The 14,515-nt window shown below is 36.4% G+C and overlaps 1 long non-coding RNA gene across 1 annotated transcript; it reads left to right on the top strand.

Moving 5' to 3' along the window:
- Positions 1-281: 281 nt before the first annotated feature.
- LOC125489196 lies at positions 282-1,784 on the top strand. Its single transcript, XR_007266808.1, has 2 exons — positions 282-917; positions 1,377-1,784. It is a non-coding gene; the product is annotated as an uncharacterized LOC125489196 (long non-coding RNA).
- Positions 1,785-14,515: the final 12,731 nt, after the last annotated feature.

Raw genomic sequence — 14,515 nt, 5'->3', positions numbered from 1 at the left:
CAAAGTGTAGCAAATATCGTAGTACCTTGCCTATTGTAATGGTATGGTGATTATGCCTATATGTAGATTGGAATATGTCATTGAAACATTATTGATAATCATGATAATGTAAATACATATGATACTCATTAGGTAATTTAACTTTTACATTTCTCGCCATTGTAGTTAAGTAGGTATGTATATTTACGGTGTGTAGCAAAAATCGTAGTAAGTACCTATAGTAACGGTATAACGGTTAACGGTAGGTATTGTCATGGTGGTAGGTATATTATGTATACCAACCACTTTCGTTCTAATACTTTTTGTTGTTCAGAATGACCATCTTTCGGGTGACTAGTAGTTGTTGTATGTACGCGTAGGATATTAAGGCACTGTTTCACAATGTCTGGTTAGTGGCTACCTGTGAGATAAAATACGTGCTGTCACTGTCTGTTACTTATTATTTTTTGACAGATACAGCATGTATTTATCTCACAGGTAACCACTAACCAGATATTGTGAAACAGGGCCTTACAGTTGTAATTTATAGCACTTACTTCATTTCTAAGTCTCAGATACGATAACAAGATGGTGTATCATATACAAAACCAAAGCAAATAATTGTTTACATCCTAACTAATATTATAAATACGAAAGTAACTGTGTCTGTCTGTCTGTCTGTCTGTTACTCTTTCACGCCAAAACTACTGAACGGATTTGAATGAAATTTGGTATACATATGGTCTAGACCCTGGGAAAGAACATAGGCTACTTTTTATCCCGGAATTCCCACGGGAAAACTTTTTAAGGCGAAGCGAAGCGCGCGGGAACAGCTAGTGTATAATAAGTACTATTATTTGTTGAGACGTTTCTTGTGCACTGAAAAAACTTGCCATCTTGTTGTTATTGTTAATCTAAGGTCTAAGTATATTTTGAAGGTTGCGAGCATTTAGACGGTCGAATGGCGTAGTGGTTAGTGACCCTGACTACTGAGCCGAAGGTCCCGGGTTCGATTCCCGGCTGGGGCAGATATTTGTTTAAACACAGATATTTGTTCTCGGGTCTTGGGTGTTAATATTTATATTTAGTATCTATCTATCTATGTATTTGTGTAGATCTATCAGCTGTCCGACACCCATAACACAGGTTAGCTGCCTAGCTTGGGGTCGGATGGCCGTGTGTGAGATGTCCCCACATATTTATTTTATTTATTTTATTTATTTCTAAGTCTCAGATACGATACTGAACAAGATGGTGTATCACATACAAAACCAAAGCAAATAATTGTTTACATAATGTATAATAAGTACTATTATTTGTTGAGACGTTTCTTGTGCACTGACAAAACTTGCCATCTTGTTGTTATTGTTAATCTAAGGTCTAAGTATATTTTGAAGGTTGCGAGCATAGAACAAGGCGGACTCGGGGTTGCGAGTTTAGTGAGTATAGGAAGAATGTCAAAGTAGGTACTTACCGAAACAAATGTAGGTACTTAATTATTTCTTTATCTCAAGTTCACTGGTAGATATTGCTGTTAGCGCTCATATTGTTCCCTTACTCATAGAAATAATAATATAATTGTGCAATAAAAATTGTTTTATAAATAAAATATAATAAGTACCTACACTTATAATGTAAGGTATAGACTTTTGAAAATGTATAGCAGTTTTTGAGATTAAGTAAGAAATAATAATTAATTGCAGTACCTAGCATGATTATTTTATGAGTATGCCTATTTGTTTTAAATAGCGTTAATTGGATGTAAATATCTATTGTGGAAAATAAATAAATCCTTAAGCTACGTGTATTGTATTTTCAATTACTTATGTAGGTAAGTACCTACCTGCTATGATTTTACCTAACTATAAAGCTGAACTCACAAACAATCGAACTCTATTTAGAAAAACATGTTTTAAAATAAATAATATAATCTCTATTTTTTATCAACATACCTACGTTACCTAGCACGGCGCGCAAGACTTGCTCGGCCTAAGTTGGAAAAAGTCTTAAAGATAAAGAAACATTAAGGTATTTGACACACTGAAAACAAAAATACAGAAAATAATACAATACAACAACAACTACAATAAGTACAGGAAATAATATAATACATAACATAGAATAAAAGAACAGTTTGCTCTTCATAGCGTCAAAAAGGCTCCAGCTCAGCATGTGCTGTAGTCAATAAGGCACAGCGCTGGTTTTCCGGTGGCCCTTATAAGGTGACCTCAGCAGAGTCAGCAGTCACGAACACGAAGTAGGTAGAAAAATTGATAAATAGATAGAATATTCTGTATTTGTATACAGGGTGCTAAAAGGGTATGCTAAGCCGAAACCTACATGTGCAGCATGGTATATCTAAACCCGAAACTGAAATCAGAAATTCAAAATTCGCGGAAAAAAACTGATTTCAGTTTCGGGCTTAGATATGCCATGCTGCACATGTAGGTTTCGGCTTAGTATATCCTTTTTGCAACACCCTGTATAGGTTTTCCTTCGCGCCCCCTCTCACTCGAGGCATAAGCTGCACGACGCATATCATTCACAAATTATGCCACGTCTTGTCGTGCCCGTCTTGCGGCACATGCTAGGCCTGTAGAGTTGTAGCGATATTTGCTGTCACCAAGAAAGAAGCACCTAGGTAAGTAAGACATAAGACATAACACCTGTTGGTTTCGTACGTATCGACCAAAAGCCCGCTGGACCGACGACCTTAGGCGGATAGCTGGTAGTAGCTGGATGAGGATGGCCGAGGACCGAGTGTTGTGGCGCTCCTTGGGAGAGGCCTATGTCCAGCAGTGGATGATTATTGGCTGATGATGATGACCAAACGGATTGTTAAGCGGATTGTGGATAAAATGTTGGCAGAAACGAGTCGGCAATGCCGATGAAGTGGACTTATTTTTATGTGTATTTCTCTCCGACCATTTACAAGTATTTCTATACAAAGTATACTAAATGCGATGCGTCCGTTGCGTACGAATCGTACGATGCCGAAAGGTGGACGCTTAACTTTATCTACGTCTCATTGGATATTCCTATATCGGAATGGAAGGCCCCTTTCGTACACAGTGTCCTCTCTCTCTCTCTCTCTCTCAGCCTTCTATAGTCCACTGTTGGACATCTCCTAACGATCGCCATCCCAAACGGTCACCCGCCATCTTCATCCAGCGGCTTCCCGCTACCTTCCGCAGATCATCAGACCAACGGGTTGGGGGGCGACCGACACGCCGTTTGCCGACAAGGGTGGTTTACTTGTCTAAGACACGGGGCCTCCACTCCAGAACCTTTCTACTCCAGCGGTCATCGGTTCTGCGTGCTACGTGGCCAGCCCATTGCCACATCAGTGTCCTAGAAGTAAGTATTTAAAATGATACAAAAATAATTTTATAAGTACTTACTTACAAGTTTCAATACCGTGTTACTCGTATGTTTGAACAAATGTTACCAGTTGCTAATTAAATTGTTTACATTTAAATAATAATGCCAACTTATTTAATATTGTTTTTGAGTTTCAATTTGCTATAAGTAGATCTACTTGAGTGGCTGTTGTAATGAGTACAATTTTAAAAGAGTAATATTTGTTTAATTTAATCCGAGGTCTAACGCTCTTACAGCCAACATTAGAGACACACGCGTAAAACAGGATGCATGGATATAATCAAATCAAATATTTTATTGCCATCAAGTGTACATTGATCTTAAAATAAAATAATAATAATAATATGTGGGGACATCTCACACACGGCCTTCCGACCCCAAGCTAGGCAGAACCTTTGATATGTGTGTCGGACAGCTTATATAATTATCTACACAAATACCTACATCGATAGATACATGTAGGAATTAAATAAGATATTGGTATTTAATCCACTTTATTATACACGGGATAAAATAAAATCAAAGAATTAATATTGACATCGTCTTTACGTCTTTAACTCTCTTCTGTTATTCGTCGTCATGGATACTTCCTTCATCTTGCATTCTATTCCACTCCCACATACATATTAAATATCAACCAGACACAAGGCAAACACAAATGCTCATCACACTAAGGTTTGCCCTGCGCGGGATTCGAACCCGCGGCCCCCAGCTTCGGAAGCAACTTCACTACCGCCTTAGCTATGGCGTCGTCGTACCTTACCATATTGATTATCGGTCAAGTCCCTGGAGGAAATGGAAAAGTTTTCGAAATGAGAAAGAAGTCGAAATAGGAAAGTAGACGATATGCCCCTAAAGGCTCTCCTTAAACATGGTTCAATACTTTTATGGCACCAAACCTAATGTATGTCAAACATAATTAATTCAGATTCATACAAGCTACCTAACTCAGATTTGACCAATGTACGCTCATGCTATTGGGTCGATTACACCTAACGAGTACAGTGGCGAGTCAGTGTCCTCGGCCGAGCACTCGGTCACTTGCTAGCCGTCCATTGGTCGAGGATCGGCTGAGAATACTGTCTCACCACTGTACCTACTCGTTAGGTGTAACCGACCCATAACATGGAAGTTATAAAATGGCCATAGCTACGAGTAATTTGTGGTGATGGTAAGTATAACTGAAGTGATTGAGATGAAAAAAAACCGTAATCTAAAGAAATAATAATAATATGTATAGGTACTTAAATGTTTATTCTTTATCTTTTATTTATGAGGGGACATCTCACACACGGCTATCGGACCTCAAGCTAGACAGCACCTGTAATATTGTATCAAATATATGGGTATCGAACAGCTGATATACCTACACAGATAAATGTATCAAGATTATGAAAAAGACTTCTGAAAAATGCCCCAAAAAACCCAGGTCAGGTTATTTTTGGAGGCAAAAAACGGAGGTATTCAACGGGCAGGTTGTTAAACGTAGTTTGTGTACATTTCTGTAACAGTTTATGTGCGCTGTTTCCGTCGAGGGCCATGTGGCTTCGGGCCTGGCGTGTGCTGGGTAGGGTGACCATGATCAAGTATTTTTATAAAGTATACTATTTATTTATTTAATTCTTTATTGGACAAATATTAAAAATACATGTAAAAAAGGTGGGCTTAATGCTAAGACCATTTTCTACCAGCCAACCTACAGGAGAGGAACACATGGGACAGTCTTAAATTTTACGTTGTCGTTTTCTGCACGTTTCCGTACTTTGGATGGACGGCACATTAACCCGTGGGTCCCGGTTGCTGCTTCGGCAGCAGTCGTTAAGCCTAGTCAGAGGCCTTCGGACAGCTTGAAAACATCTGACAGTCGGGTTGCCCACTTACCCGGCAACTTTCTCAGAATTAGCTCGCTTGTGTTGGGGTCCACCAACCCGCACTAGGCCAGCGTGGTGGACTAGGCCTTAACCTTTCCTTCATTAAAAGGAGACCCGAGCCCCAGCAGTGTGGACGTGATGGGTGTTGATGATGAAGAATATTTATAGGCTAAAGAACAATTAAAAAGTTCCACTCTCAAAATGCCGTTACCAATTTCTTCAATAATTTAATTTAAGAACAATTTAAATACAATTATTTACATTTTTTGTTGGTAGAATTCTGGTACGCTGCAACTTTACTACAATATTAATTAATTATAAATATTATCTTTAAGCTTGTTTTTTCTTATGTATTTTACCTATAATTAAATAAATAATAATAATAAAAAAAAGGTGTCAAATAAGCTAGTTTTTTCCAGTTTAGGAATAATCTGGTGCACTGTGATGGATGGCCCTAGAATCTCGCGAGTGTATGAACAGACTTCAGGCCCAATTTCATCCAGAACCATGGCCACCCTGTTGAAAAAACAGAAACGCGAAGGTAATTTGTTTTATCGTGTATCCACTGAGGTGCTCTCACCTTTGATGTGTTCCACTGAAATTGATCGATTTAGAACTACATTAATTGAATACACCTACAACAGTGATTGACGACCTAATGGTGTAGTGGTTAGTGACGTGACTGCTATGCCGAAGGTCCTAGATTCGATCCCGAGGCAGAATTTTTTTCAAAGACATTCTTGGCGTGTTATATTGTAATTAACATGATGCATCTGTGTAGATACCTACATAAACTGTGCTTAGTCCTTTTTTGTTATTGTTGTATGATGTGTGTTTTTTCAATAAAGTTATATTGTATTGTATTATATTGTATAAATATCAGCAGAGCTGTCCGATACCCATATCAAAGACAACTATACACCCATATATTACAGGCTCGGCCTAGGCAATAATGGCTTATCGCTAAGAGCGATCTCTAAGAGGCAACCTTATATTGTCTTCTTTAGTACCTCTGTACTTAATTAAACACACAAAACACGGATCGGAAGTCCGGAAGTAAGTACCAAAATAGTGATGTGAGTGCGTCAAAATAATATCCATAAATCACAGAGATAATGGCCGACACGCGACCTAGGGGCGGCCCACGGGAGGGGTGTCCCACGCCTCAACAATTAACACTACACTGGAGTCTGCGCAAGAAATCAGATGCGAAAGAGATGGCACTGTTGTCGATCTTTGGTTGTTAATAAATGTTATGTTTGCACCAAACATGATTAATAATAAACATTCTGAACGGTTCATCAATAGTCGATTAATAAATAATAAATAAATAAATAAATATGTGGGGAAATCTCACACACGGCCATCCGACCCCAAGCTAGCAGAGCCTGTCTTTTGGGTATCGGACAGCTGATAATATCTACACAAATACACAGATAGATAAATATTAAATATAAATATCAACACCCAAGACCCGAGTACAAATATCTGGCTTTAAACAAATATCTGCCCCAGCCGGGAATCGAACCCGGGACCTTCGGCATAGCAGTCAGGGCCACTAACCACTACGCCACGCCATTCGACCGTCTATTCGATTCGATTGTCCCGCGATTAAGTGACATATCGTTAGGGAATACAAGCCCGGGATCCCGCTCCCCGGGATCCCGGGATCCCGGTAATTTTCCAGTCCCGAAATTTTTGGGATTCTAATTTGCCAAGCCCGGGATTTTCGGGATTGACAAAAAAGGGTAAATTAGTATGTAAGGGTATTCTCGTAGTTTTGTTGTTATTATTTAAAAGTCAAATCTTCTTCTTTCTTCTTCTTCTTCTTTCGTGTCAGTGAACATGCGAATTTTTATATGTCAAATGATTGTTTTCTACCCGTGTGACGTCACAGATGTGATAATTTATTAACAAAATATGGTTGACAGTTGACACCGTTTTCGCCTGTTTATGAAAAGTAGAACTTTTAAGTTAAAGTTTTGCAATTGGCAAGGACCAAAAAAATAATAGATTATTTTGTTTGGTCTAATAGAGCAATTATTAATCATATTAGACCTAATTTAAAAAAGAGTCAAGTAGCCTATTGTTTATCTTTTTTTAAGAAGAATATTGGCAATAAGCCCGCCTCTGTGTATACTTACTACTTTTAAGTCCATTTTTGTTTATAAATAAATAAATATAATTTTTTTTCAACTAAGTATGGTCTGACAAAGTTAAATTATAAATACTGTGTCTCCAATAAACCTAAAAAACTTTGATTGTTTTTGTTTGTGACCTCAATCCCGGGACTATCCCGGGATCCCGGGATTGTCTTCATCCAGTCCCGAAATCCCGGGATCCCAAATAAAGGCCGGGATTGTATTCCCTAACCGTTCTTCACTCTATAAGTACTTTACCGATGCGTAAAATGTGGCCGTATCATAGTAAAAACATGAAGTGTCAAATTTCTTTCAAATTAGAAACATATTTTACAGTCTCTGTCGCAATTTAACGCCTATTTTGTGTTAGCAGTTTTAAATTTCACGTTTAAGGAAAAAATGTGTTACACGTTTTTTTAATTGATAATTTAAATGTTAATAAGGCGGCTCGCTTTACTTTTTAAGACCCTTTTTTTGTAGATAATAATTGTTAGGGTTTTTTTATGTTATAGAAGTTAGAACAGTGAAACAGATTGCCAAAGCTAAAGTTGTCACAATACAGGATGTTGCAAAAAGGGTATACTAAGCCGAAACCAGCATGTGCAGCATGTTATATCTAAGCCCGAAACTGAAATCAGAATTTCAAAATTCGTGAAAAACATATATCATTTTCCATTCGGCTTAGTATAGGTACCCTTTTTGCAACACCCTGTAGAAGTTAGAACAGTGAAACAGATTTCCAAAGCTAAAGTTGTCACAATATACTTAATAATACCAATACCAATCAAATCCCTGACCTTACCAATCAAACCTACTTAGTTTGACATCAAAAACATAAATATACCTACTTATGATATTTAAAAAAAACATAGGTACATATGATCGGTAGAATATGATAGATTCCATGGTATGAAAAGTAATTTTACACTTTATAGTAAGTTGTATTCTTCATGACAAAGAAAATTTTGTTAAGTAACTAACTGTTTAAAATATACCTAAGTATATATATTTATATATATTTATACAGGGTGTCCCAAAAGTCAACGTCATCCCTTAAAGGGCTGATAGGTCAGCTCATGAGAGGCCAGAATATCACAATATGACCTTAGTAAAAACTCGATAATTTTCCAGATATTGACACTTTTATAAATTTGCTGAAAATCGACACCTTGGATCAGTTTTTTGCGTGCCGCCGGTACAAAAATCCATATTGTTAGAATTTGCTTAGTGTTGCATCACCCTGTAGAGCCCTGCTATTGATCGCAGTCAAAAAAAATATCGAGTAATGCTGTATGTTTAAAAAAACACGGTTTTCAAAGTCATAAAAGGTAATCGTATTTTTTTATAAACAACTTTGACTCTACATACTGTAAAAAAAATATACCACGCAAACCTGGCACCTTATTTGAAAAGATAGCTCATTTAATGCAGTTTCCAAAATGGTATGAAACGTTGCTATTGTTTCAATTAACAAAAAAGTTATTGCTATTTTAGTACAAAACGACCTCGATGTAAAATTGTTTGAAGGAAATTTATCTGACTGAATTTATTAAGGGTAAGTCCTATTGGAATGAGTAAAAGTAAAATAGGTGGTGTGGCCGGGAGTGGGAAAAGAGACAACGTTGTCACAGTTAATAAAAAAAACGCATTTTGAGTATCTTTCTCGAAAAAAGTGGACTATAGCAACTCCACATTCCCCATAAATGTCGCGCATGGTAACGTACATTCCTGAGTAGTGCTAATGTGTGATATTGTACAAGTAAAACGCTTACACATGTACATTGTACACATGTACACCCACAGTATCCAAAAGAGGGACAGATCAGTTTGTCATTAACATTACCTCGAATTACTTGTTATTTATCTTAAAGTTATTGTTAAACAAAACCAAACTCTCAAAATTATGATTATGACCATTAATGAGTATTATTTTTTGGTGATAAGTGATAAGTACATAACTTAATATAATAATGTGGTGTTATAATTTTGAGAAATAAAAATAAAAGTCAATAAATGTTTGTTTTTTTTAAATAAGGTGTAAAAAATGCAAAATATGTTTTATAAGAGTCTGGTAAGTTTTTTCTTAGCTATTTTTGCGTCATCTATGTTGCCACGGCTGACCCCACCACCTATTTTACTTTTACTCATTCCAACATGACTTACCCTTAATAAATTCAGTCAGATGAATTTCCTTCAAACAATTTTACATCGAGGTCGTTTTGTACTAAAATAGCAATAACTTTTTTGCTAATTGAAACAATAGCAACGTTTTATACCATTTTGGAAACTGCATTAAATGAGCTATCTTTTCTAATAAGGTGCCAGGTTTGCATGGTATATTTTTTTTACAGTATGTAGAGTCAAAGTTGTTTATAAAAAAATACGATTACCTTTTATGACTTTGAAAACCGTGTTTTTTTTAAACATACAGCATTACTCGATTTTTTTTTGACTGCGATCAATAGCAGGGCTATACAGGGTGATGCAACACCAAACAAATTCTAACAATATGGATTTTTGTAGCGGTGGCACGCAAAAAACTGATCCAAGGTGGCGATTTTCAGCAAATTTATAAAAGTGTCAATATCTGGAAAATTATCGAGTTTTTACTAAGGTCATATTGTGATATTCTGGCCTCTCATGAGCTGACCTATCAGCCCTTTAAGGGATGACGTTGACTTTTGGGACACCCTGTATATATTTCTACCTGTATTTTTTGTAGTTCTATACAAAAAGAAAATGAAAAATGAAAATTAAGCCTATCTAACGTCTTCTCTACGTCCATCCAAAGGTTGTCTGGAAGAGATCGCTGTTAGCGATAAGACCGCCATTTGTACATTTTGTTAAATTAAGTTTGATTTGTAATGTGTTTTTTCTTTTTGGTCTGCAAATAAAGATTATATTATTATTATTAAGGAAACTAGCCTAACCACATCTCTGTATAAAGTTATAAGTAGGTATTTTATGATTTAATATTATCATAATGGCAAACCCTTGTATCTGAATATTTGGTAAAGCAATTAAGAGTGATTCACTGCTACATTATAAACTAATAATAGATAATTTGATAATACTTTTGTTATGACAACTGCAGTCGCTTCAATTTAATGATTGAAGCCTGTTGTCACCACAAGGGTTTAATTTTATATCTAGTATATAAACGAGGATTAACGGTTTGACTACACTTGGTTGCACTTGCGCAGGCTTTATGCATCAATATATATGTATACTGTCAGTAAGTACGTAATTTACTGTACAGTAAAATAAATGGTAGGTACTTACATTGTAAAAAAATAATTTTATAAGTTACACCAGTGCCAACGTGATAATAAAGACTTTGACTCAGAGATGGATGCGGTTACACACCAATTAACATATTCTTGTTGTATATATATGCCTACTAACACTAGATGTAAGAACATTGTATTACTAACTGCTATGGACTTCTTGTCTGATAATAAATAAATAATAATAATAAAAAGGCTAACAACCGCCCCGTCTACTGGGACTGAGAAAAAAAGATAAAATTAAAAAAAATATGGTGGTTCATCATGCTAATTCTAATTTGATATTTATACCTATAGAGCTTCCACTATGTTATTGTATTTTTGACGTTTCCTTATGTCTGGTAAGTAAAGTTGGTTTTCCTTTGCAGTCGTCAAAAATGTTTATATATATGGGATTTCGAATGTCTAAAAACCAATAATATAATGGACAGAGTATAACCTACCTACCCATTACCTACCTACTTAGAGTCGATAAATACATTTTAAAAGCGCTAAAATCCTAAACTATCCTTTACTGTAGCATTCAACCTACACAAGTACCTGCCTAACCCTTATTATTAAAAAAATAACAAGTTCACTACTACTTACGGTAATATTTTCCTCAATATAACGTGTAACCTGTGTATGTGTTGTGTTAACTAAATAAATTAGAAAAATGTGAAAACCAGTTATTCACTTGGAATGTCATTTAACCCCTATGTAACATAAACTTGTATTTTGCTGGTTGGTTTTCCAAATATAAATAAATAAATAAATAAAACTTATCTATCAATAGCAACATTGAAACTAAAGCCCACCATTCTATTCTACATATTATATTCTCTGTGGGGGTGTCAGTATCAGCACCTGGCTCTCTCGAATGGAACCTTTGTGCATATCCCCAAGCTCTAAACTGCCTACCAAAGCCCCCGTTAAACTAGTTTAAAGTGACGGGTTAGTCGTGTGGTAGCATCGGCCCTAATTCCACCCCATTATTATCGTGACACCGCAGACTGGGAGTCATTTGAGTCACAAAACGCCCCTTTTATGTGACTGATTAACTTACCACAGCTTTTGATAGGCCATCGGATTATTAAATTTATTAACACTTTATTGTACATTAGGTATAAAGATACAATAAAATAGGAGAAGAACATTAAAAGAAAACTAACAATGTACAAAGGGGCTTATCACCAAAAAGCAATTTCTTCCTGCCAACCCGTGTTAGGTTGGGAGAAGAGGACATTAACGCCTTCAATCAATTAATAGCACAATAGAAAAACCAATAGCCCCGGTATTATAAAACAAAACTTATTTATACCCGCCTTTAGGGGTAGGGAAATTAAATTAAGAGAAAGAGAACTGGCCTTTTGTATGCCAACTATGATGGCTAACTGTTTGCAAAAAGCTAAAGTCTGTTTTTCATCTCAGATACTTACAAAATTGTCAGATTCTGAACGGTTCATCAACAGTCAATTGTCTCGCCAATGGAACGATACGTCACTTAATCGCGGATCAATCGACCGTTGATAAACCGTTCTGAATCCGACAATTTAGTAAGTATCTGAGATAAAAAAACAGACTATATATATGCTTTTTGTTTGAAGAAATACGCATCTTAAAGTCACAAAAGATGCACTGAAATGACTGAAGCACCTTCAAGCTTCGTTATCACTGTATCTTTATCATACACTTGTGTTGGGAATTTTATATTGCTACCTGAGTGAGTATCTGAGTAGGTATGAAAAACAATATATAGACAGGACAGGTACAGTGGGGGTCTTACTTATAGGTATACTACTTCTTCTTTGAAGCGTGTTTGATAATATAATAATAATATAATATGTGGGGACATCTTCACACACGGCCATCCGACCCCAAGCTAGGCAGAGCCTGTGTTATGGGTATCGGACAGCTGATATATCTACACAAATACATAGATAGATACATATTAAATATAAATATCAACACCCAAGACCCGAGTACAAATAATTGTCTTTAAAGAAATATCTGCCCCAGCCGGGAATCGAACCCGGGACCTTCGGCTCAGTAGTCAGGGTCACTAACCACTGCGTCATTCGGTCGTCTGACAAACACTAGACCCTAGCGCGAGTATACAATTTGTCACCACTGCTGAAAGGAGTAACCAGAATAGTCATTTCTCATGTCACCATCATGGAACCGTAAAACTGGATTAATTCCCACGAAGCTACCAGAAACGCAATTTTCTAGCAAATTCATACTGGTTCTCAACATTGAAAGTTGAAATAACATCCGAACATCAACAACCCTCGAAAACGTAACTATAGTGCCACAAACTTATCTGTTCCGGTGACAGCTCACGTAAATGTGTAATATTTCTTCATTCTATAACATTTTAAGATTACCCATAGTAGTAATTCTCCCTTGCGGTATTAATAAACCCATCTAATCCTTAACAATATATAATTCAAAAGTAAGTAATGAGATATGGATCAATTTAGTTCGCTCTCACCGGAACAGATAAGTTTGTGGAACTGAAAGTAAAGTAAATGTCACCGTATGTTTGAGCTCAAAATGGAAAAATGTCTTTTAAAGAGGAGAATTAATGGACAGCCTGATATAAATGTGGACACAGTGTTTAAGATAAATAAATAATACATAAATATGTGGGGACCTCTCACACACGGCCATCTGACCCCAAACTAGGCAACCTGTGTGTCGGTGTCGGACAGCTGATATATCTACACAAATACATACATAGATAGTTACCTACATATATACTAAATATAAATATCAACACCCAAGACCCGAGTACAAAATAATATCTGTCTTTAAACAAATATCTGCCCCAGCCGGGAATCGAACCCGGGACCTTCGGCATAGCTGTCACTAACCACTACACCATTCGGCCGATAATATCTGCATTTAAGATGCGACTTAACTAAGGGCCAGTTTTTTGATCCGTGGTCAACTTTAACCATTAGTCAAGTCACGTGTCAAGCATGACAACTGCATACGAATTTTGTTGATTTTAACTAATGGTTGCCATTTTTGACCAATGGTTGAGTTAACTAGGGATCAAAAAACTGGCCCTAAGTACTTATGGTGCTTATGGCAAGTAGGGGATGTGTTCGACTGTACCGAAACATGCGTCAATATAATAATACGTACATTGGTTGGTACATCTATACAATAATTATTTATGTATGTCGTAATAAATTGGTAAATTACGTATGATCTGTTTGTGAGTCGATGGGGCTCTCAACCTATTTGCGCAGCGGCCCGCTAGTCTCGTATCGTAGTAGTAGATGGTAGTGAGATGATGATGTCCACTTCGTCGTATCCGACAACAGCGACTCTTGCTACACTCTGTTATGTGCTCTTATGTGGCTGGCAAGTCCGAACTTCGTCTTGAACACCCTGTCACACTGAGCACAGTAGAGCTGTCCCATCCTGTTGTATGTATAGTTGTAGGAGGGCTTAGGGCGTGTCTTCCGAGAGTGGCGTTTCACGTCAAGGGCTTGAAGTCGAAACTTTTCAATGGTAGATGGTAGTAGTATTAGCAATAATAATAATAGTAATAACTATAAGTATAAAATAAAATATTTATATTTAAGACTAAGTATTTGAAATAAATTAATTACATTCATAAAGTCGTAGTACACTCGAGAGAAATGAAAAAGTTCAGTGACAATAGCACCATATTATATTATTACTAACAGAAAAGGCTAGCTTAATATTACAACTTACAACTAGAACATTATACAATAGGCAGCCTCATCGCTAAAAGCTCTTCCAGGCAACTTTTGGGTGGAGGAATGATTTAAAGAAAAAAATAGGAAGGTGTACAAAATAAATTGATTTTTCTTAAGAAAAATTTTACTTCATTTTTCTT

This window comes from Plutella xylostella, chromosome 11 (assembly GCF_932276165.1).
Source record: "Plutella xylostella chromosome 11, ilPluXylo3.1, whole genome shotgun sequence".
NCBI lineage: Eukaryota > Metazoa > Arthropoda > Insecta > Lepidoptera > Plutellidae > Plutella > Plutella xylostella.
Note: the sequence above shows the minus strand (reverse complement) of the source record. Positions and strands in the feature narration are given on the sequence as shown.